General features: G+C 40.5%; 1 protein-coding gene across 2 annotated transcripts in view; it reads right to left on the bottom strand.

Moving 5' to 3' along the window:
* PRRG1 (proline rich and Gla domain 1) overlaps positions 1 to 23,911 on the bottom strand; it is a 166,949-nt gene that overhangs the window by 129,732 nt on the left and 13,306 nt on the right. Inside the window, exon 1 of one of the 2 annotated variants that reach the window (XM_040266326.1) lies at positions 18,359 to 18,464. The exons of the other annotated variant lie outside the window; for it this stretch is intronic. The gene's annotated coding sequence lies outside the window, so the exon portion shown is untranslated. Of the gene's footprint in view, positions 1 to 18,358; positions 18,465 to 23,911 lie in introns of those variants that run through there. 2 annotated transcript variants of the gene reach the window in all.

The following is a 23,911-nucleotide window of genomic DNA, read 5'->3' as shown; positions in this document are numbered from 1 at the left end:
GTTAAAAATGAGCAGATGAAAAAAATATACCTTGAAGCGAGTAATAAGGAAAAGGCTAAAACAACCATTAACATCACAAGACGAATTTTAAAACTAAATGTATTATCAGATATAAAGGACTCTTCATAATGATAAAAGGGTCAATTTAACAGGAAGGGATCAACCTAAATGTGTATGCATTTTGTAACAGAATTTTCAAGTATATGAAACAAGAACTGACAGAACTGAAGGGGAGAAATAGGCAATTCTCCAACTATAGTTGGGGACTTTAACACTCCTCCTTCAGCAATGGATTGAACTAGAGGAAAAAAAATATCAGCAAAACCACAGAAGACCTGCACAACATTATCAGCCACTTTGACTTAATATATATTTATAGAATGACATAACCAATAATGGCAAAACACATTCTTTTTCAGATTTACATGGTATAGCTACCCAGAGAGATCATATTCTAAGTTATAAAACAAGCCTCAATAATTTTTTCTTTAAAAAAAGAAAACTGAAATAATATGGAGTATGTTCTTTGACCACAACTGAATCAAATTAGAATACAGTTTTAGGGCACACAGGACCACCCTCAAGCTTGTGATTCACCAATAAAGAGTCAACAGCAGGTTATACTCATGGCTAAGATTCATTGCAGTCTAGGGTACAGAGTAAAAGCAAGAGAGAAAATATATGCATTGGGTAGAAGAATCCAGAGAGGTCAGACACACACCTTTTTATACATTCTTGAAACAAAATACAGGGACATATGCAAAATATCTCTGCCCAGGGAAGAGCAGAAAAAGCAACTGAGTCTCAGTGTTCATGGCTTATATGAAGGGCTGGTCATACAGGCATATCCAGCCATGGGAACTGACACTCAGGACCCCAACAATGAAACTAGGTATACTTCATCAATCTAGATGTTTGTACAAAGTTGTTCTGACAAACAGGTACAGCATGGTCTATTGCTCCTGGTGTGCAAAACAAAATCAACCATTAACATGAAAACATGCAGAGGGCCACATTCCCAGGGGTTACCCAAGAGTATGGTTCCAGGTTCCTTTAGAGACATGAAAAGTTAGCAACTAGACTCCCTTTGTTAACATCTCCCTCACAAATACCAATATGTAAATGAGGAAAACCCTACATATTTGGAAAGTAAACAATAAATAACCATTGGACCAAAATTCAATTATACACATACTAACTTCTCTTCTGAAAGAGGTCTGATAAATTGAAAGAGTACTACAGTATTAGAATAAAATTTATAGTACCACATAGTGAAATGTATATGACATTTCGGATAAAAAGCTTTCAACATAGGAAAACACACAAAAATTTAAAAATAAATGACAAGAGAAATTAGACAATATTTTGAACTAAATGGTAATAAAAGTACAACATAAAATCTGTGGGATGCAGTTAAAGTTGTCCTTAGTGGGAAAGTTATAGCCTTGAATGTCTACATCTAAAAAAAAACTCTAGTGCAAAATCAAGAAGTATTATAAAAAAAATTTCAAAAATATGTAAGTAGAAATTGCCCTCCATATTGTTTTCTCTTTTTCCCAGATCTAATGCCAGAATAGAAATGTTTTGTACGTGCTTGAATGGTGAAACATTTGGTGTCTTTGGAAACCAAAATGTCACAAAATCTATGAGCAAGAGAACCACCTCCTGAGTAAGAATGTACCATTTAAAGTACACCATTCTGAGCAGGCCCAAACCCGGTGATTAGTCTTGTTTTCCACCACACTTCAAGAGAGTCAGAGGCTGGGAGGTGGGGGGAAGGGAGCTTCAAAATTTGTGTGGTCTTTCCAGTTCTAAATAAGGCTTTCTAAAAAGCAGATATTGGTATTTTCCTTGGCCTGGCAATGTGAGAAAAGGGTAATTCCAATAGAAAGGCTCTGTTCACCTACAAACTGGGGGCCCCACTCTGCTCAAAGACAAGTACAAAGGCTCAAAGAGTACCCTATGGTACATCTAGGAGCTGAGGGTTTGGCCAGTGAGAGCCCCACTGCCTCACTGTGTCACACAGTCAACATTCCCAAAACACCAACTCAACGGCTCACGAGGTCACAAGTATTATTAGTGCAGCCACTGGGTTGGCTTGCCACACTTCCATAGATTAGGCTGGTAAGGAGACAATGAGTTCAAATGGATTCAGACAATTTATTACTTACACACACAGCAAAAGCAAAATCAGTATGTGTCAGTGTACCAAGTACTTAATCCCATAGGCTGACATCAAACAGGAGGGGCCCAATGACAGATGTCTAAGCGATGTGTCATGCTGCCATCAAGAAGCCACCTCTAAATGAAACCCAAGCAGCTTTACTGACCTATACAGACACCAGAAGTTGTACTCCACGGGGAACAAGAAGGAAGCCTCTGCCCTCAGCTGAACAAGGAGATGGATGAGAAATGGACTTAGGATATTTCCCACGAGGTATGTTACAAGAAACTGCCTCATGACAGCTCCTCACCAGGCTGCTTATCTCCCCTTGCTCCAGGAGGAACCATGGGGCGTTTCGCCAAGACTTGACTCAGACTATGGTCAAGCACTGCCTGTGGGGCCTGAGCGAAGATAATGCAAGGTGGCCCAGGTGCCGCACAGAGAAGCTTTTCTACAAGATGCTGAATTTACGTGTTTTTATTAGAATGATATTCAGTGCCAAGATTTCTGAAGCACTCGCTAAGGAGAAACACTGAGCATTTCAGCTGAGCCCTAAACTAAATAAAAGAAAAGTGATGGGGGAGGAAGGTAAATGTGAAGTTTTTAACAAAATAACCTTTCACCTACTCACACAGGTTAATGGAATTAAGCACTCCAAATACAAGTACCCTTGAAGCAGGGGGTCTATTTGTGGGAGGTATGTGGAATCACAATGAAGGAAGCGGTATACCAGCTCTGTACACTTCCCCAACCACTCACTCTTGGTCCTCAGAAGGATGTTCTCAGGATTTCATAATATTCCATGCAATTAATGCTGCTGCTTCTGGTCTAACACAGTAAGGTCAAGATCAAGGGGTATGGTTCTAAAGCAATCAGCGCACTATAATCAGAATCATCTACCCCAGACAGTGCTAGAACCTTAGGTTGTCAACAAACCTATGTCAGAGCTTTCTGTGACACTCTCTGCCTTAGTCCTTGCTAGCTGGGGAACCGACAACAAAATGAGTTGGAATTACATTTCTTTAAATACAGATATGGACAGACATGGGCTTTCCTGGTAGCTCAGCCAGTAAAGAATTCGCCTGCAATGCAGGAGACCGGGATTTGATCCACGGGTTGGGAAATCCCCTGGAGGAGGGCATGGCAACCCACTCTAGTATTATTTCCTGGAGAATCCCATGGGCAGAGAAGCCTGGTGGGCTACAGTGCATACGGTCACAAAGAGTCAGGCACGACTGAGCGACTAAGCATAGCACAGCATGGACAGACACACAGTAGATGATCACATAGCAACTAAGATTCACCTATGACAACATGGCGCTTAGATGTACATTAACCTTTGGTCATCTTAACAGAATCCACAGCTTTCATCAGTAGTACAGAAGAAGTTCTAGTAAACATTTTGGAATAAAAAGAATGAAATATTTTTTATAAATTTCTATTTAATGTGACTAAATGTAGGAAAGAAATGCTTAAGATTTCTTTACCAACATTATAGAGACAGTGTCTGACTTTAAGGTTGTTTGAAGACATTTCATATACAGCTTTGGACAAATGGGTCCCACATAAATGGGATAAAGGAAAAAAAGAAAAGCAAAACCACATGGCATTGTAGTAATGTAACAGGAAAAAACATAACACTATCAGCTGAAGTCCTGTAGCTCTAGCACAAAAAGGGGAAACCATAGATAGGCCCAGAGAAATAGGTAAGAGTGAACTGCACAGTGTCACCGGGAAGGCCTCCTGTGAGGACTGGAAGTCACAGGAAAAATAACTCACAAAAAAACATATGGTCTATTATCCAGCCAGGAAAGGAAGAGACAATGGGGGAAAAATCCACACAGACCTTGAGAGTTCTGTGGACGTGATGATCAGAGCACATTCTCCCACACATCACACTTGAGAAAGGAAGGTCAGAAAAAAGAGGCCTCCTGCTCCTGTCATTCCTTCTTGCATCAGCAAGGAGGAAGAGAAGGTCACCGGCACAGAAGACAATTGAGGGCTTTCCTGGTGGCTCAATGGTAAAGAACCTGTCTGCAATGCAGGAGATGTGGGTTCGATCCCTGGGTCAGGAAGATCCCCTGGAGAAGGAAATGGCAACCCACTCCAGTATCCTTGCCTGGGAACTCCCAGGGACAGAGGAGCCTGGCGGGCTACAGTCCACGGGGTCGCAAAGAGTCAGACACGAGTGAGCAGAGCACAACACACATAGCAGAGCACAGAAAAGCACCAAAAGACACAGCTTGTTTGGCAGAGGTGATGCAGACCACAGCCCCTGAAGTTAGGGGCCTTAACTCAAGGTCAAGACTGCTATTTCTCCACGGCAGTGGCTAAGGGAACCCCATGTGGTCACATTCATCATTATACTCAGGCCACTTCTTACCAAGAGGTCTCTGTCCTGAATACAGAATCTCCTCCTCTTGAACAATATGAGCCACAAAGGAGCAGCAGAGATACATACATGGGGCAGTGGGCAGGGGGAAAAGTTCTAAGACATTTTAGTTTAAGGTCGACAGTCATTTATACGACCCTAGGTCGTTGAGGAAAAATTTTGACTAAAAAACTCTGATCTATTTGTGGGAATTGTCAGTGTGCAGAATGTAGCAGGTTATGAGAATTAATGCCATTATCTAGGGAAAGGGCAGAAGTCAAGGAAGGAGTTTTTAGCAGTGAATGAGTGAGAGACTGAGTAAGATGCAGTAGGTAAACGAAGCCTTTACCGCAAGTGGAGTTCAGCATAGGATATCAATTACCCTTTGAGGGAATCAAAGGACAAAAACATCCATTAAAATCTGTGTTTAGGACTTCTCTGGTCCAGTGGTTAAGATTCTGTGCTTCCAATGCAGGGGACATGGGTTAGATCTCTGGTCAGGGAACCAAAGTCCATATGCTGTGTAGAGGTCAAAATTAAAAAAAAAAAAAAAAAAGCTCATCTTTTATTTACCAGAAGACTATATCTATCACTCAAACACTTATATTCATCATCATGTTCTAATAGAAGGGTACACTGGATAATCTAATTCAATAATATTTGAATGAATAGTGTCATCAATTCAACAAATATTTTCTGAGCACCTACCCCATGCCTGCTACTGTATTAAGCACAAAGAGATTAACCTTTCTAACAAATTTACACAGTATCCTCTCATTCATTCATTCAACAATGATTAAGCACCTAACACCTGCAAGATCATGTCTGATGCTTGAAATGCAGGCATGGTAAGTGTTCAATATACATTTTCTCTTCCTGAACACCCCAAAGTGACCTTGAGCTCTTAAGCTTGCTGAACTGCAGTGTCCTTGGTATAAAAGTGGGTGTAAATATCATATCCCTTACAAGATAGTAAAAATAATAAAAGTAAAATGTCTGGTACAACATGGAGGAGTTGTCACTGCTGTTATTATCATTATTAAGGAAGATAATCTGTGTTGCTTGAGAGATGAGAAGAAAAAAATAATGTGGGCAACCTTCTGAATAATGAACTCAACTATATTCCTGTGAAGGACAGGGTTGCTAAGAGTGTTCTTGGGTCCCAGAGGAAAAAACAAAACCCCATTCCAAACAGGATTTACCCCAGTGCTTTTCCTGGTTTTCTGAAGGCCCTGATATATTCTGCCTCTTATCAGCCCCGATGAAGTACACTGGAAGCCACCCACTCCAGTGGTGAGGAGTCACTTGGGTGTTCAGATTTCTGATTCCCAACCCTCACCAGGCAAAGACCAAAGTAGACAAAGACAACAGAGATGCTCTGACCCCTAGCTAATGAGGCTGAGATTCTGGCAGAGAACTAGCACCAGTTCAACAGTTAAGAGCTGAAATGCAAATAAGGAACTAAGGCAGAAAAGCAGAACCCAACTCAGAAAGGTTAGGGGTACACAAACTTTTAAGAAAGTGAAGAGGTCAGTCTTTAGGGGTGGGTGGGGCTTTATAGGGGCTTCCCTGGTGGCTCAGACAGTAAAGAATCTGCCTGCAACAGGAGACCCGAGTTCGATCCCTAGGTCAGAAAGATCCCCTGGAGAAGGACTGGCAAAGCACTAGGAAGTGGTACCTGCAGGCTGGAAGCTTTCAGTGTTTGTGGATAGTTCATATTAATGCAACAAAAACGTGTTTATTTTCAGACTAACTGCTTATGAGCATAAAGAAAGAATTTTTGTTTTTATTCCTCTATATAATAATGAGTGAGAAATTGAAGTATGATAAAATTACACAGGAAAGTAAATATATTCTTGCCAAAAATCATTATTCTGCTCCCATGAGTAACACTAACATAGAAGAAAAGATTAGGAATATATTCCATTAACTTTTTTCCGCAGTGACAGCAAATTTTCAACTAGGCATGTGTTTCTAACTTTGCCAGCTTTCTCTCTGAAGCAAACATGTCAGACAGGATTACTGTGGCAAGTTAGTCATATGGATTTTTTTCAAAATGGTAATGCATAACATTAGAAACCAAACCACAAAGAACAGGCTCTCTAGAGCCAGACTAGAGCCCTTACACAGAACACACAGACTAGGGCCCTTACACAGAACACACAGTGCTTTGAATAGGTTTTGTCGGTCAAAAAGGAGGAGCTTGGTTACCTAGGATTCCAGGAAATAACATGTATCTTCTAGGACACAAAGAAGGGAAAAAATAGAATGCAGGGAACTTATTCTAAGTCAGGAATATAAAATAGCATACCCTCTCCTAAAGAAATCCTAGGTTCTAAATTATGAGGCACTGAAAAATATTCTTAAGAAGCTCAAATTATTTCAATTCTGGCCCATTTAACAGCCAAGCCTTTCCAGAAGATAATGAATACTATCAAAAATTCATATACGTAAGTATGTGAATGAGCTTGAAAAGAAGTATACCAGCTATTACCACACAATAATAGAGAAAGAAAAGCAACCAGTGAGCATTTTTAAGAGCTCTGATTATCCCTGCCTTGTGGAACTTTATTCAACTCTCATTCCATTATGCTCAATAATATTCTTGAGAAATATTTATGTTTCTACTCTACAAAGGGTAAAGCACACCCCTTTCACAGCAAAAGTGCTCTATAAATGTTGAATAAAAGTTTGACATACATTGTATAAAGCCACTTCTTTGGGAGATGCTAAAAGTCAACTTCCACTGACAATATGATTTCTATGGTCCCCCACGTTTTTAGGATATCCCAATCACTGCTATTGTAGGAAACGTGTTGTGACACCAAGAGGTTGTTTTCTAAACCCTGTGAAGAGGGAGAGAAATCAAAACAAAATCAGAGTCTGATATGGCAGGAATGTTAGAATTATCAGACCAGGAATTTTAAAATACTAGGAATAATATGCTATGGACTTTAGACTTCTCTGGTGGCGCAGTGGATAAGAATCTAACTGCCAACACAGGGGACAGTGGTTCGACCCCTGCTCTGGGAAGATTCCACATGTCGTGGAGCAACTAAGCCCATGTGCCACAACTACTGAGCCCACATGCCCGAGAGACCTGGAGCCGCAACTGTCGGGCCCATGCGCTGCAACTACTGAAGCCTGTGCACCTATAGCCTGTGCTCTGCAACAAGAGAGGCCACCACAGGAGAAGCCCACACAAAGCAACAAAGACCCAGCAGCAGTTAAAAAGCAAATATGATATGGGCTTTAATGTAAAAAGTAGACAACATGCAAGAAAAGATGGATAGTGTAAGTGGAGAGATGGACATTCCAAGAAAGTATCAAAAAGAAATGGTACCAGTCAAAAATGCTGTACCTGAAATAAAGAATGCTTTTGATAGGCTTATTAGGAGAATGGATACAGCTAAGTAAAGAATTTCTAAGCTTGAAAATATGAAAACAGAAACAGCAAAACTGAAAAGAAAGGAATATCCAAGATTTCTGAGACAACTACAAAAGATGTAAAATATGTGTGATGAGAATACCAGAAAGAGGAAACAGACAGAACAGCAGCATTATTTGAAGCAATAATGAGTGAGAATTTCCCCAATAAATGTCAGAAAGCGAACCATAGATTCAGGAAGCTCAGAGAACACCAAGCAGGATAAAATGCTAAACAGGATAAAAGCAAAACAAAGAAACAAACCAAAAGCTATGTCTAGGAATGTTATAGTCAAATTGCAGAAAATCAAAGACAAAAAATCTGGAAAACAACCCAAAGGAGGAAAAAAAACAGTATCACTAGAGGAACAAAGATAAGTTGACCCTTGAACAACCTGGATTTAAACTGCCCAGGCTCACTTATATGCAGATATTTTTCAATAGTAAATACTGAAGTACTACACAGTCCGTGGTTGGTTTATTTTGTGGATGCAGAGGAACTGGAGCTATAGAGGTATGGCCGTAAGTTATACTCACTTGGATTAATCCCCACGTTATTCAAGAGCTAACTGTATATCTGACATTTCCTCAGAAACCAAGCAAATGAGAAGGGAGTGAACAGAAATACTTCAGAGTGTTGAGAGAAAAAAAATTCACCTACTCAGAATTTTGTACCCTAAGAAATTATCTGTCAAAAGAGAAGGAGAAATAAAGATTTGCTCAGACAGGCAAAAACTAAGGCAACTTTTTACTAGTAGATCTACCTGACAAGATTTGTTAAAAGTTCTTCAGAGAAAAGGAAAATAATATAGGTCAGAAATAAGGAGCTACATAAAGAAACGAAGATCATCAAAAAATGAATAACTAGAAGTAATATAAAAACTTTTTCCTCATTCTTAATTGATCTAAAAGATTACAATTTGCTCAAACTACTAGCAACAATACATTCAGTTATAAATACTTATATATATGCTTATGTATAAATGAAATGAATAACAATAATACAAGGAATAGGAGGGAAGAATCTGGAATATTTTGTTATTATACAGTACTTTTATTACCTATGAAGTGATACAGTATTATTCGAAAGTGGAATTGGATTAGTTGGAAATGTGTATTTAGCAAATGCTATGGCAACCATTAAAAGACTTTTTTTTTTAAAGTTTACTGATACACTAACAAATAAGAGAAAATGGAACCATATAAAGTGTCAATTAAGACACAGGAGAGGTATGAAAGGCAAAAACGGAACAAAGAACAACAAACAGAAAGCAGTATAGTAGTTATTAATCCAACTATATCAATAATCCTTTTAAAACATCAATGATCTAAATATACCAATGAAAAGACAGATTGTCAGAGTGGATGAAAGAATAAAACCAAAATATATACTGTCTACAAGAAACACATTTTACATAGAAAGACACACATAGATGAAAAGTAAAGGCATGGAGAAATATACCATGCTAGTAATTAATCAAAGAAAGTAGGGACAGCTATATCAATTTCTGACAGAGCTACTCCAGGGCAAGGAAAGTTGTCAGAGATAAGAGGATAATATCATAACACAATGACAAAGGGGGTCAATTCTTCAAGAAGATATAACATTCCTTAATGTATGCACATAACAACAAAGTGTTAAAATATATGAGGCAAAACGTGTCAGAACTGCAAGGAAAAACAGATCAATCTCCTATTATTACAGACTTCAACACTCCTCTAACTGAACTGGACAGATTCAGCAGGCAGAAATTTAGTAACTCTATGGCACAACCAATCAATTGGATATAACTGATATCTAAAGACGACTTCATCCAACAACAGAACTCCCATTTTTCTCTAGCTTGATGGAATATGCACCAAAATAAACCACGTTCTGGAACATAAAATGCAACCTTAGCAAATTTAAAAGAATAGAAATCATACACTGTCTGCTCTCAGACCACAATGGAATTACACCAGAAATCAGTAAGATAACTGCAAAATCCCCAAACACATGATGATTAGACAACTCACTCTAAACAACACATGAACTCTCAAAGTTTAAAATATTTTGCACTATATGAAAATAAAACTTACCAAATACTATGGAATGTAGTGAAAGCAGTGCTTAGAGAAAATTTTTATAGCAATGAATGAATACATTTAAGGTTCTTTACCGCTACCACCACCTGGGAAGCCCATTTAAAGAAAAAAGCTCTAAAAATCAACAATCTAAGCTTCTACCATAGAAAGTCAGAAAGTGCAAATTAAATTCAAAGAAGCAAAAGAAGAGAAATAATAAAAATTAGAGCAGATATCACAATGAAACTGAAAAGGAAGAATGAATAGAGAAAATAAAACCAAAACCTGACTCTTTGAAAAGATATTTTTTAATTAATAATCTTCTAGCCAAGCTAAGAAAAAAAAAAGAGACAAATTACAATACTTGAAATAAAAGCCACCATTATAGATTGCATGGAGACATTAAAAGGTTAATAAACGATTATTATGAACAAATCCATTAAACCAATTCCTTGAAAGAGTCAACCTGCCAAAACTCATACAACAAGAAATAGACAATATGAATATATATTATATATTAAATAAATAGAATCAATAATTAATAACCTTTCAAAAAGGAAAGCAACAGGCTCAGACTTACCTGTGAATTCTATCAAACCCTTAAGAAGAAACTACCATCTTCTACAGTCTCTTCCAGAAGATAGAAACCAAACCAAGGGAATACTTCCTAACTTATGAAGCCAGAATTACCCTAATACCAAAACCAGACAAAGACACTACAGGAAAAGAAAACTACTGACTAGTACCTCTCATGAACATACCTGCAAAAACCCTGAACAAAATACTAGCAAATCAAATGCAGCGATGTATAAAAAGAATTACAAACCATAATCAAGTGAGATTTATTCCAGTTATGCAATGCTGATTCAATATTTGAAGATCAATTAATGTAATCCATCACATCAATAGGCAAAAGGAGAAAAATAACATGAACATATCAGCAGATGCAGAGAAAGGATTTTACAAAATCCAACACCCATACATGATTAAGAACTCTCAGAAAATGAGAAGTAGAGGTGAACTTCCTCAACTTGTTAAGAATATCTACAAAAACCTACAGCTTAACACCATACTTAATAGGGAGAAATACAAAGCTTTCCAGCTAAATAAGGAACAAGGCAATAATGTCTCCTCTTACCACTCTTTTCCAAGTTATGTGTGTGTGCGCTCAGTCCTGTCCAACTCTTTTGTGACCCCATGGACTGTCACCCACCAGGCTCCTCTTGTCCATGGGATTGCCTAACCAAGAATACTGGAGTGAGTAGCCACTCCCTTCTCCAGGGGATCTTCCTGACCCAGGGATCGAACTTGCATCTTCTGCATTGGCAGGTGGCTTCTTTACCACTAGCACCACCTGGGAATTCCTTCCCAAGTCACACAGATTGATAAGTAAGAAATCAAACTTTTTTCACAGATGGCATTATTGACAATGTAGAAAACCCCAGAGAATCAACAACAAAGATTCCTGGAGCTAACAAGCAATGATAGCAAAGTTGCAAGACACAAGATTAATGTGCAAAAGTTATCCAATTCCCTAAACACCAGTAATATATAAGTGGAATTGGAAATTTAAAATATATTACCATTTATATTAGCGCTCCCCCCAAATGAATTACTTATATATAAATCTAAAACAGTTTGTTCAAAATCCATTATGAGGAAAATTCCTCCTATTTGTGACCAAAGACATCAAAGGAGAACTAAATTCCACATTCATGGAAATACAGATTCAATAGTGCCAAGATGTCAGTTCTTCCCAAGATGATCAATAGGTTCAACACAATCTCAATCAAAATCTAGCAAGGTATTTTGTGGATATCAACAAACTTATTCCAAAATTTATATGGAGAGCCAAGAGACCTAAAAGAGTCAACTTAATATTGAAGAACAAACCTGGAGGACTATTTTCTACTCAGTTTTGTTGTGAACCTAAAATGCTCTAAAAACAGTTCATTAATTTTTTTTTTTAAGGAGTGAGTCCTTCTCTTTCCTTGTAATGATCTGATCTATTCCCAGAGCTTCCTCTCCACACATGCCACTCTCCTGAATTCCACCTGGACAGCAGAAAGTCTTCTCAGACTCAGCATGCCTAGTACTGAATGCTTGCTCTTTCTTCTCTCAAATTTTCTTCTCCAACAATCTTCCATATCTCACTAAGTATCTACTCCATCGTTCTAGTTGCTCAGACCAAAATCCTTGGCATCATCCTTGACTCTCATCCTTTGTCATATTCCCCTTCCAATTCCACTTCCAATAAGTGAGCAGAAAATCTGGTCACTTATCATACCTTTAGCATTATATTACTTTGGTTCAAGTCACCCCAACCTCTCCTCCAACTGGTCTCTACTGTTCTTGCTCCCCTTGCAATTCTATAGTCCACAAAGCACTCAGATTGATCCTTATGAAACAGAAATCAGATCACATCATTTAACTCTTAAAATCTTCCATGGATTTTCCCCCCACTCAATAGCCTTACAATATCCTCTCAAAATGAGTGGAATAGCCCTACCCTCCAACATACCTTCTTACTTATGTAACCCTGTTTCTTATTATTCACTCCCACTCATTCATGCTATTCTTGTCACAAGGACTGTTTTGTGATTCCTAGCAAAAACGTCTCAAAAAGGTACCACCTCAGGACCTCTATACTTGCTGTTCTCTATTCCCAGAAAGCTCTTCCTCCAAATAAGTAGTTTTCTCATCTCTTAAAACTCTTTGCTGACACTGTCTTCCCTGATCACTGCCCTCCAAAAGACTCTATTCACCTACTGATGAATATCTATAGATGCTCCACTATTCACTTTTCCTACTTTGTATTTCTCTAAAGAATGCAACACTGTAACTCTACTCACATACACATATGCACATGTATATATATATATACACACACAGAGTGCACATACACCCACATTTTACTTATTTATGTTTATTTTCTTCCTCCCTCAAATAGGATGTTAGCTCCTTGAGGACAGAAATGTCCAGTAAAATACAAATATTTTATTCAATGCTATATCCTGAGTGCTTAGAATAACACCTGGCAATTGAGAGGCACACAAACATTTGTTGAATAATAATCATACACTTATATCAGTCTTAGGGCAAGGGCTGGGGCAATGGGGTTACGACAGAGCATGCCTGAACTTAACTTCAAAAAATTCTTCAAAATGAAAAAAGGTGGAAAAAAACACAATTGTGCAACCATAAGAGGTAGCTGGAGTCCTGAACTTTAGTAACCAGCATTACTAAACTTGAAAAATCCATAGAGTTCATGGCCTATTTAAGTTCCACTGAAAAGTAGTGTGCAAACAAACCTCCCTTACAGAGTGTTCCTTCAACTTCTCCCCTCTCTACATTTAAATTTACTTTTCTTAACTCATTCTTTCCCCCTCTATTCTCTTGGTGCCTGATTCTAGTCCCTCCTGCTCTCTGGATCCAGTTCTCTGTTTTATCAATTATATCTCCTTAGCATTTCACCTTCAAACATTCCAGTAGGCTTTTCACCCCTTTCACAATACACTTTTCTTGCTCCCTTAAAATTCTCAAACTCCAGTTTTTTTTTCTTCCCTTCTTCCTTCATCAACAATTAAAAAATATAAATATTTTTCACTGCTTCTACTTCCTGACCAGCATTATTCAAAGAAGTGGTTCTTAACTAGAGTGTACATGAAACCCTCCTGGAATTTTTTCATGCCCAGGTTCCACACTCTGAAATTCTGACTTGATCAGTTTGTACTGGGAGACACTTTAGACAACACACTAAACCTAAGTGTGTTGGTGAAAACAGCTCCCTAACAGAGTCTAATGCACATCCCCATATTAAGAACCATTATCTCAAAGACTTGCCATATGTTGTTTTTCTTTCTTTCTGGTCATAATAACATTAATATTCTACCAATTGAGGAGTATAATTAAATCAACTCTTGTACCTGACACACATGAAAAAACAAATAAAAGGCCTCCAATCAGAACACAAATCCAACTGTGTTCTCTCAGCTTTATCCTTCCTGAACTTTCCAAGGCATCTGATACCACCAATTTTAAGCATGCTCCTCTCTTCAATAACATCTTGGTCTTTTTGTTTTGGTCTCCCCTCCCCACTGCCAATCTGTCTTAATGCCATCTAAATCACTTAATGTGGATCCGAGGGTAGGCAGCAACACCATCATTTGGAAACTTACAAGACATGAATATTCCTCAGGCCCCATTCCACACATCAGAAACTCGAGGGATGGGGTCCAGAAATCAATTCGTTCTTGTGATTATTAGGCACGCTGATGTCTGCAAACCAGTGTGCTAAGCCACCTGTTTTTAGAAATATGGGAGGAATCTATTCACGGGACTGAAGCGTGACTGAAGCGACATGTCAACACATTTCATATTTTGAAGTTAACTGCTACTTAAATTATAGTAGTTGTCATGTGTTTGTTTAGTCACTCAGTCATGTCGGACTCTTTGTGACCCCATGGACTGTAGCCCACAAGACTCCTCTGTCCATGGGGATTCTCCAGGTAAGAATATTGGAGTGGGTGGTCATGCCCTCCTCCAGGGGATCTTCCCAATGCAGGGATTGAACTCAGATCTCCCACACTGCAGGCAGATTCTTCATTGTCTGAGCCACCAGGGAAGCCCATGGTGGGCTTAAGTAGGTGTCCTAAGAAATGGCAATTACAAATAATTGTAGCTACCGTGTTCAGGGCAATTAGCATGTGCTAGATACTTTGATAAACTGTTAACACACCTGATCTCACTTATCAGGTGTTGTAATCATCTTTACAGGTAAGGACACTGACACTTTGAAAAAGACATTTAAACTCTTGCCTCCAAATTTGACACCACTGACCACCATATCACTGTCTCCTGCAAAGACTCAGAAAGAAAGAGTCTTAAACAGAACCCTAAGAAGACGACTCGGTGGAAGTGACTGAGGTTGACTGGTCAAAGAATCAGAGGAGAAACCAGAAATAGGGAAGGAAGTCTAGGAAGCAGAAAGCCTTAATCATAGTGGTTGGGAATTTTTTTCAGTAGTCTACAGGCCACAAAGGATGTAGAACTTTTTTTTTTTTTTTTGAAGTTTTATCGAGGCTACTCATTCTGAGTCCCAAGTTTTACTGACAAAACCAGACACTAACTTGGAGTGTTTTGGCGGGGGGTAGGTGGGGATAATGGTTAATATTATTTATATATATATTTATATTTAAAGTGACATGAAGAAAAAAAGTTTTTACATTTAGGTGGAGAGGGCATAAATTAAATGAGGGGAGAAAACTTAGAAATGTACTAAGAGCCAGAATAGGTTTTCTACCTTTTCTTAAAAAAACTTTTCATTAAGCTTTATCCTATTTTAAAAAATAAGAAAAATATATATATATATTGGACTGCAGCTGATTAACAATGTTGTGATGGTTCCAGGTGGCCAGCAAAGGGACTCAGCCATACATATACATGTATCTGTTTTCCCCCAAACTCCCCTCCCATCCAGGTTGCCAATCAAGCAAGATTCTGACTCATTTTTAAAACTAAAGTATCAATTTTATTCACTTATAAACTGAGTAACCATTTGCTCAAGATATTCTCTCCAATGGGAACGCCAGCTGTTGGGTTGAGGAGCTTGAATTGTAATGAGCAAAAGGAAGATAATTTCTGTTATGAGCTAGAGGTGACTGGAAGGCCAGGGATGCTGGTGGAGTTAAAGGGAACTTGCTGGCAGAAAAGTCAGGCCAAGTCTACTGAGGGCACTGTGCTGTGAAGAGACTCCCTAGCCAAATGTTTAAGTCACCTTATGATTTAGGAGTATAATACAACTGATTAGTCTAACTGGTCTAATAGGTTATAGCTTCTTTAGTTACATTACCCTCCAGAAGATGCCATCTGGTCAGCCTGATCTGCTTACAAATTTCCTAAATTCCAGTGGTACTCTATTTGTGTCTTTCTACAAATGATTAATCATTTTGCATTGACTTTTCGCTTGTTTTGGTGTCAGAAATCAACCTTTAAAAAAATAATCAGCCTTTTTCTGATGTCTACTTCGCCTATACATATACACAAAGCTTTTACACCTTTTTAAGAGGAGTATATAAGTGAAAGTCACTCAGTCGTGTCCAACTCTTTGCGATCCCATGTACTATACAGTCCATGGAATTCTCCAGGCCAGAATACTGGAGTGGGTAGCCTTTCCCTTCTCCAGGGCATCTTCCCAACCCAGGGATCTCCACAGATTAATACATGGGAACATATTTCCGTGTTTATTTCTTATCCATATTCTAAATAAAGGTGTTCAAACACTATAATTTCAGCATTCTGAATTTCTTCTATTATCTCATGAGCCTTATGTGATGTGAATTACTATCTTCCTAACAGCACTTATTAACATCTAACTGTAAGTGCATTTACTAAGCATTGAGTACATACCCAGCAGTCCTAGGTACTGGGATAACACCGAAGACAGAGGTTCCAGTAACAAGAGAAAAAAGGACAGTAGTGTCAGCTTGACAGAAAAGGAGGTGATTAATACATTCTGAGTGCATACGTGTTCAGTCGTGTCCAACACTATGAGACCCCCATGGACTGGAGCCCACCAGGCTCCCTGTCCATGGGATTTTCCAGGCAAGAATACCAGAGTGGATTGCCATTTCCTCCTCCACGGGATCTTCTCCATCCAGGGATCTAACCCGCATCTCCTGCATGACAGGTGGTTGGTTGGTTTGTTTTTACCACTGAGCCACCTGGGAAGCCCAATACATTCTGAAAGATTTGGCCAGTTTTTTTCCAAGTAGTGAACTGGGCTGAGTCTGAAAGGATAAATAGAAGTTCATTAGGCACTGGAAAAGGGATGTATCCCTAATACTTCTCTCCCCAAATTTGGTAATGGTAGTGGCATTTGAAAAAGAAAGAGTAAAATGACAATAATGCAAGAAGAAATCTTCCACTTTATGATCTGGGGGTTGGGACTGTGCCTTTAAACACATTTCAGATCTGAAAGTAAATGTTTATAAAACAGTATTCACAAGAGGGGAAAGGGGTGGAGGAGGAAGAAGTTCAGTTTGTTTTATTGTATTAAGTTAAACAAATGAGTAAAAATATCAACATCTATGCTTGGGAACACATATAACTACTTTCCATAAAAACCCTATGCTTGAAAATGAAAGCCTCAGAACCTTATCCTAAATTACAAGAGTCGCCCTGGTGTTTTATATCCCCAATGTAATTTTGCGTGCGCACGCGCGCACACACACACACACACAAATCCATTCTTAATTGAAACAATCAACCACGCCCTAACCAGCTTCCACTTACCCTGACTTTCACACCTCCACATCCTTCAAAGTTTGGCTGAATTTATACTAGGACTATCTCAAGGCATTAATTTAGCTCTAAGTTTTGACACACCACCTCTTCATCCTTCCTTTCAATTATTTCCTCTTAAATTCCATTAGTTTCCCATTTCTCCTTAAGGGACACTTAGAAATACATCAACAGCACAATTACAAAACCAATGGCTGCAGCCAGTCTGAACACACACACTAATTTCCACTCACATCCCTCTCGAGGCTGTTTCTACCAATAATCAAAATCAGTGGACCAGAAAGGAGGAAAAAGCTGAGGCAGGAGGATTGTTGCCTTCTACTCCCCCCATGTCTGCCCCCACTTTCGCTCCCCCGTCCCCCAAAGCTGCACCGCGACCTTGTGTGCTCCCCTCTCCACCGACTCGCCCCTGCTGTCACCCGCCACTGCCTAGAAAACAGTCCTAGCCTTTGTTAAAATGTCCATGAGCACAATGTACCAGAAGACGGATACATTCCCGGGGGCGGGGTGAAGAAAGTCACACGAGTGCCACGCCCTCCTTGGCACAAACCTGGGGCGACAGCCCACCTCCTCCAAATCCTCTCCCCCCGCGATGAGGAATGTTCCTGGCAACTCTGCACTCTAGGACGGCAGAGCGGGGGAAGGGATGGGCCCGGGACGCCCGCCGCTCAGGGGCACTAAGCGGGGGCTACTAAACTTGAAGCTGGGACACCCTCCAGAGCCCTTGGCGAGCCTCCCGGTCCTGCCAAGCCTGAGTCCAGACTTTCAGCCTCCGGAGCCCTTTCCTTCAATTTCTCCTCTTCCACATATCCTCGCCCGCTCCTGCCACCACGCACTCTTGCTCCCCACGCAGCCGGAGCCGGACACCCTCCGGCAGCGCGGCCAATCCCGCTGCCGCACGTCTGGCAGGTTTTTCCTTTCGGGACCGACGGCTATCCCGGCCGTCACCCGCACACACTCCAATCCCTTTCGGGACGCCCGGCCCGAACCACGTTCTGCGGCTGCGAGCCCCGCGTGCCCACCACACTCACCGCGAACCCCGCGCCGCTACTCCGCACTCTGCCTGCCGCCAACGGCGCCTGCGCGCTTCCACCTCCGCGGAGCCGGGTGGGAGCCTGGAGCCAGGAGCCGACGGGAAGGGCTGTGGGAAGCGGCGGAGGCGGGGCCCGGGAGGAGTTAGGAGAGGCAGGGCGGGGCCAGGCAGGTTGGGAAACCGAGGGGCGGGGCCCGCCGCCGGGGTATGGAAGACCTAAGGCTTGGGGCACTGGGTTAGAGCTTTCCAGTCTTGAGATCTGTTTATAAATAACACTGGCATGAGAAGTCATCAAGGACCCTGGGTGCACCCCATGCACACTCACACTCCAGAAAGCCCAGCTCGGCGCGGGGCCAAGCTAGCCACCCCCGGCGTCAGCACGCCTCTCCCAGGAACCACTCTGGGTCCTCATTACCCTTTCACCTTTTCACATGCCTGGCTCCCCACACGTTATTCCGCCCACTGGCCTCTCGCCTCATCGTGCAAGGTCCTTGGCGCTCCAAAGGCGAGCCACATGGAAATTTCTCACCCACAGACTGTCTGTGCAGGGCACCCTAGTTAACACGTCTATGCTGTGTGAGGCCAGAACACGGTTGGTGACTTTCCAACCATTACCCACTGTTACAGTGCAGCCCTTTCCCACAGAACAAACTCTTTTGCTGTTCTGGCCTTTTGCTGACAACATCTGCTTTTTCTTTAAAAAAAAAAAAAAAACAAACGAACGAACAAAAAGTCTTAAACAAACCTACCCAAATATCTTGGGAAGAAGAACACATGTCAAATAAGACCCATCTCTGACCCTGCTTCTTTAGGGAGCCACTTCAGAATTTGAGCCTTCTTAGAAGCGCCTCTGAGAAACAGGAATATTCAGCGTGTGTAGCCCTGTGAATTTTGCTCTACTGGCTTCAGGTTTTTCTGGCAGTTAGCATTTTAAGAAGCCTAACTTGATTGTTATTCCATGCTGCATGCGTGCTTAGTTTTTAAGTTCTATGCTTTTCTGTTTAAAATCTGGTGGGCTGTGGTATTTCACGTGCTTTCAGATCAGTTATTAAAATAAACATACCTGAGTGGAATCCAAGTGAATTGGCCTGTGGGCCTGAAGTGACTTACTCCAAATTACTTTTCTTCTTTTTACTTGAGTTATGATGGAACTGAGAAACAACTGGCTATTAAAAATAACAGAATTGCCACAGGGCCAAAGCAATAGTCCTTCACACCAAGTATTTTGACTGAAAAGGGAAAGGAACATTTTTGGTGAGAGACCGGTCATTGCCCTTAGAAATCTGAATATCCTGAATTTCTTTCCATTAACCTTTGTGGTTCTTCTGTTTGTGTATTTTTATAAGCCAGACTATCTGAACTCATTTCTGTTTTACATGTGTCAAACAAGCATATGGGGATTTCAGTGAGGACAGACTGCAAGAGGGTATGTATATTGGTAAAAGTGTAGCCACAGACTCCATAGGCTGGATAATCTGTAACTGCCTGGAAGTAGGAATTTGTCCTAGTCATTTCACTGGTAAAATGTTTCACATACAGAAGGTGCTAAAAGAAAAAAAAAAACACTAACCCTGCATTGATAAAGATAATTTTTACATCTTTAATAGATGCATACGTTTGTTCACTTTCATTTGATTACTGGATTTTTTATTTTATGTCCAAATTGATCTGAATATTTTGATTGGATGCAGAGTTTCAGAGAACACTAAGGAGAGATAAGAAGGCCTTGTTAAATGAACAATGCAAACAAATGGAGGAAAACAATAGAAGGAGAAAGACTAGAAATTTCTTCAAGAAAATTGGAGGTATCAACGCAACATTTTATGCAAGGATGGGCATGATAAAGAACAGAAGCAGTGAGGACTTAAGAGAAACAGAAGATACTAAGAATAGGTGGCAAGAATACATAGAAAAACTGTACAAAAAAATGTCTTAATGACTCGGATAACCATGATGGTATGGTCACTTACCTAGAGCCAGACATCCTGGAGTATGAAGTCAAGTGGGCCTTAGGGAGCATTACTACCAACAAAGCCACTGGAGATGATGGAATTCCAGCTGAACTATTTAAAACCCTAAAAGATGACACTGTTAAACTGCTGCACTCAATATGTCAGCAAATTTGGAAAATAGCAGTGGTCACAGGACTGGAAAATATCAGATTTCATTCCAATCCTAAAGAAGAGCAACACCAAAGAGTGTTCAAATTACTGTACAATTGTGCTCACTTCATATGCTAGCAAGGTTATGCTCAAAATCCTTCTAACTAGGCTTTAGCAGTAAGTGAACTAAGAACTTCCAGATATACAAGCTGGGTTTCGAAGAGGCAGAAGAACCAGAGATCAAATTGACAACATTCGTTGGATCATGGAGAAGGCAAGGGACTTCAAGAAATACATCTACTTCTGCTTCACTAACTACACTAAAACCTCTAAATGTGTGGATCACAAAAAACTGGGGAAAGTTGTCAAAGAGATGAGAGTACCAGACCACCTTACCTGTCTCTTGAGAAACCAGTATGCAGGTCAGGAAGCAACAGTTAGAACCAGACATGGAACAACAGACTGGTTCAAAACTGGGAAAGGAATATGACAAGGTTGTATATTGTCACCCTGCTTATTTAAGTTATATGCAGAGTACATAATGAGAAACGCTGGGCTGGAGGAAGCACAAGCTGGAATCAAGAGTGCCAGGAGAAATATCAACAACCTCAGATATGCAGATGAAACCACCCTTATGGCAGAAAGTGAAGAGGAACTAAAGAGCCTCTTTTTTGAAGGTGATAGAGGAGAGTGGAAGCATTGGCTTAAAACTAAACATTCAAAAAACTAGGATCATGGCATCTGGTCCCATCACTTCATGGCCAAGAGAAGGGGGAAAAGTGGAAAGAGTGATAGATTTCATTTTCTTGGGCTCCAAAATCAATGCAGGTGGTGATTGCAGCCATGAAATTAAAAGACACTTGCTCCTTGAAAGGAAAGCTATGACAAACCTGACAGCATATTAAAAAGCATAGACATCACTTTGCCAACAAAGACACATATAGTCAAAGTTATGGTTTTTCCAGTGGTCATGCACGGATGTGAGAGTTGGACCATAAAGAAGGCTGAGTGCCAAAGAATTGACATTGTCAACCGTAGTGCTGGAGAAGACTCTTGAGGGTCCTTTGGACAGCAAGGAGATCAAACCAATCAATCCTAAAGGAATTAACCCTGAATACTCATTGGAAGGACTGATGCTGAAGCTGAACCTCCAATACTTTGACCACCTGATGCAGAGCAGACTCACTGGCAAAGACCCTGATGCTGGGAAGGATTGAAGGCAAAAGAAGGGGGCGTCAGAGGATGAGATGGTTAGACTCAATGGACATGAATTTGAGCAATTCCAGGAGATAGTGAAGTTGAGAGGAGCCTGGCATGCTGCAATCCATGGGGTCACAAAGAGTCAGACACGTCTTAGACTGAACAACTATAATTGGTAATTTGGTATTTATTAGCAATTCAAGAATTTGATAAAATACGTTCAAGAAAAAATATAAAGATTTAAATTACAAAATATTAAATGATGTAGCCAATGGCTCAGCAGTAAAGAATCTGCCTGTGATGCAGGTGACACGAGTTCAATCCTTGGGTCAGGAAGATCCCCTGGAGGAGGAAACCCACTCTAATATTCTCGACTGAAAAATCCCATGGACAGAGTAGCTTGGCAGGCTACAGTCCAATGGGTCACAAAGAGTTGGACACGACTGAGCACAGTACACAACAAAGCAGAAAAATAGGGAAAACACTTGTTATTAAAAAATATATTGAGGGTATATATATTATGGAAACTCTCTTTGGTGGTATGCCTCTAGATCTTCCTTCAAGAAAGAAAATTGTTGTTCAGCTACAAACAGTGGGTGTAGCTGGCAGCCTCCAGTTATATCATCTTCAGGAGGCACCTCAGCTTTTGAGGTGGGAGGAGCTATGCATGCTTGATGAGTAACTCCCCACCATGTGAATGAGCATGGTGGGGCACTAGAGCCTGGCCATTCCTGTTGCTCTGGAGCTCCATTGGGTTAGCTGAAACTTGATCAGATCTGCGTTTTGTTGTGAAATTTTCTCTGACGTGCTTCCTCCTTACTTTCCTTTGAAAAGTGTCAAATCAGCATCTTAGGACAAAGGTTTTCTCTGCCCAAGCCTTCCTCCCCCATTTATCTTTCAGAGATGTTACTTTTCCATCCTTCCTCCAAACCTCTTATAATCCTATCTCAGATTTAAATTTCTGGAGGTCCCAAACAGGCATACTCTCTAAGCTCTAACTGCATTAAATTAGGATGATCTTTTTGGTGGCTAAATAGTTCTCAGTTGTTGGAAAAGGATAGTTAATATTAATATGGTCCTGTCAATACGAATTGCCAACATCTGCTGGATCATGGAAAAAGCAAGAGAGTTCCAGAAAAACATCTATTTCTGCTTTATTGACTATGCCAAAGCCTTTGACTCTGTGGATCACAATAAACTGTGGAAAATTCTGAAAGAGATGGGAATAGCAGACCACCTGACCTGCCTCTTGAGAAATCTGTATGCAGGTAAGGAAGCAACAGTTAGAACTGGATATGGAACAACAGACTGGTTCCAAATAGGAAAAGGAGTACGTCAAGGCTGTATATTGTCACCCTGCTTATTTAACTTATATGCAGAGTACATCATGAGAAACGCTGGCCTGGAAGAAACACAAGCTGGAATCAAGATTGCTGGGAGAAATATCAATAACCTCAGATATGCAGATGACACCACCCTTATAGCAGAAAGTGAAGAGGAACTAAAAAGCCTCTTGATGAAAGTGAAAGAGGAGAGCGAAAAAGTTGGCCTAAAGCTCAACATTCAGAAAACGAAGATCATGGCATCTGGTCCCATCACTTCATGGGAAACAGATGGGGAAACAGTGGAAACTGTCAGACTATTTTTTTGGGGGGCTCCAAAATCACTGCAGATGGTGATTGCAGCCATGAAATTAAAAGACGCTTCCTCCTTGGAAGAAAAGTTATGACCAACCTAGATAGCATATTCAAAAGCAGAGACATTACTTTGCCAACTAAGGTCCGTCTAGTCAAGGCTATGGTTTTTCCAGTGGTCATGTATGGATGTGAGAGTTGGACTGTGAAGAAGGCTTATTGCCGAAGAATTGATGCTTTTGAACTGTGGTGTTGGAGAAGACTCTTGAGAGTCCCTTGGACTGCAAGGAGATCCAACCAGTCCATTCTGAAGGAGATCAGCCCTGGGATTTCTTTGGAAGGAATGATACTAAAGCTGAAACTCCAGTACTTTGGCCACCTCATGCGAAGAGTTGACTCATTGGAAAAGACTCTGATGCTGGGAGGGATTGGGGGCAGGAGGAGAAGGGGACGACCGAGGATGAGATGGCTGGATGGCATAACAGACTCGATGGATGTGAGTCTGAGTGAACTCTGGGAGATGGTGATGGACAGGGAGGCCTGGTGTGCTGTGATTCATGGGGTCGCAAAGAGTCGGACACGACTGAGCGACTGAACTGAACTGAATTGTCAATA

The sequence above is a fragment of the Oryx dammah genome, unplaced genomic scaffold, assembly GCF_014754425.2.
Source record: "Oryx dammah isolate SB20612 unplaced genomic scaffold, SCBI_Odam_1.1 HiC_scaffold_23, whole genome shotgun sequence".
Lineage (NCBI taxonomy): Eukaryota > Metazoa > Chordata > Mammalia > Artiodactyla > Bovidae > Oryx > Oryx dammah.
This window is presented reverse-complemented; position numbering and strand designations above follow the sequence as displayed.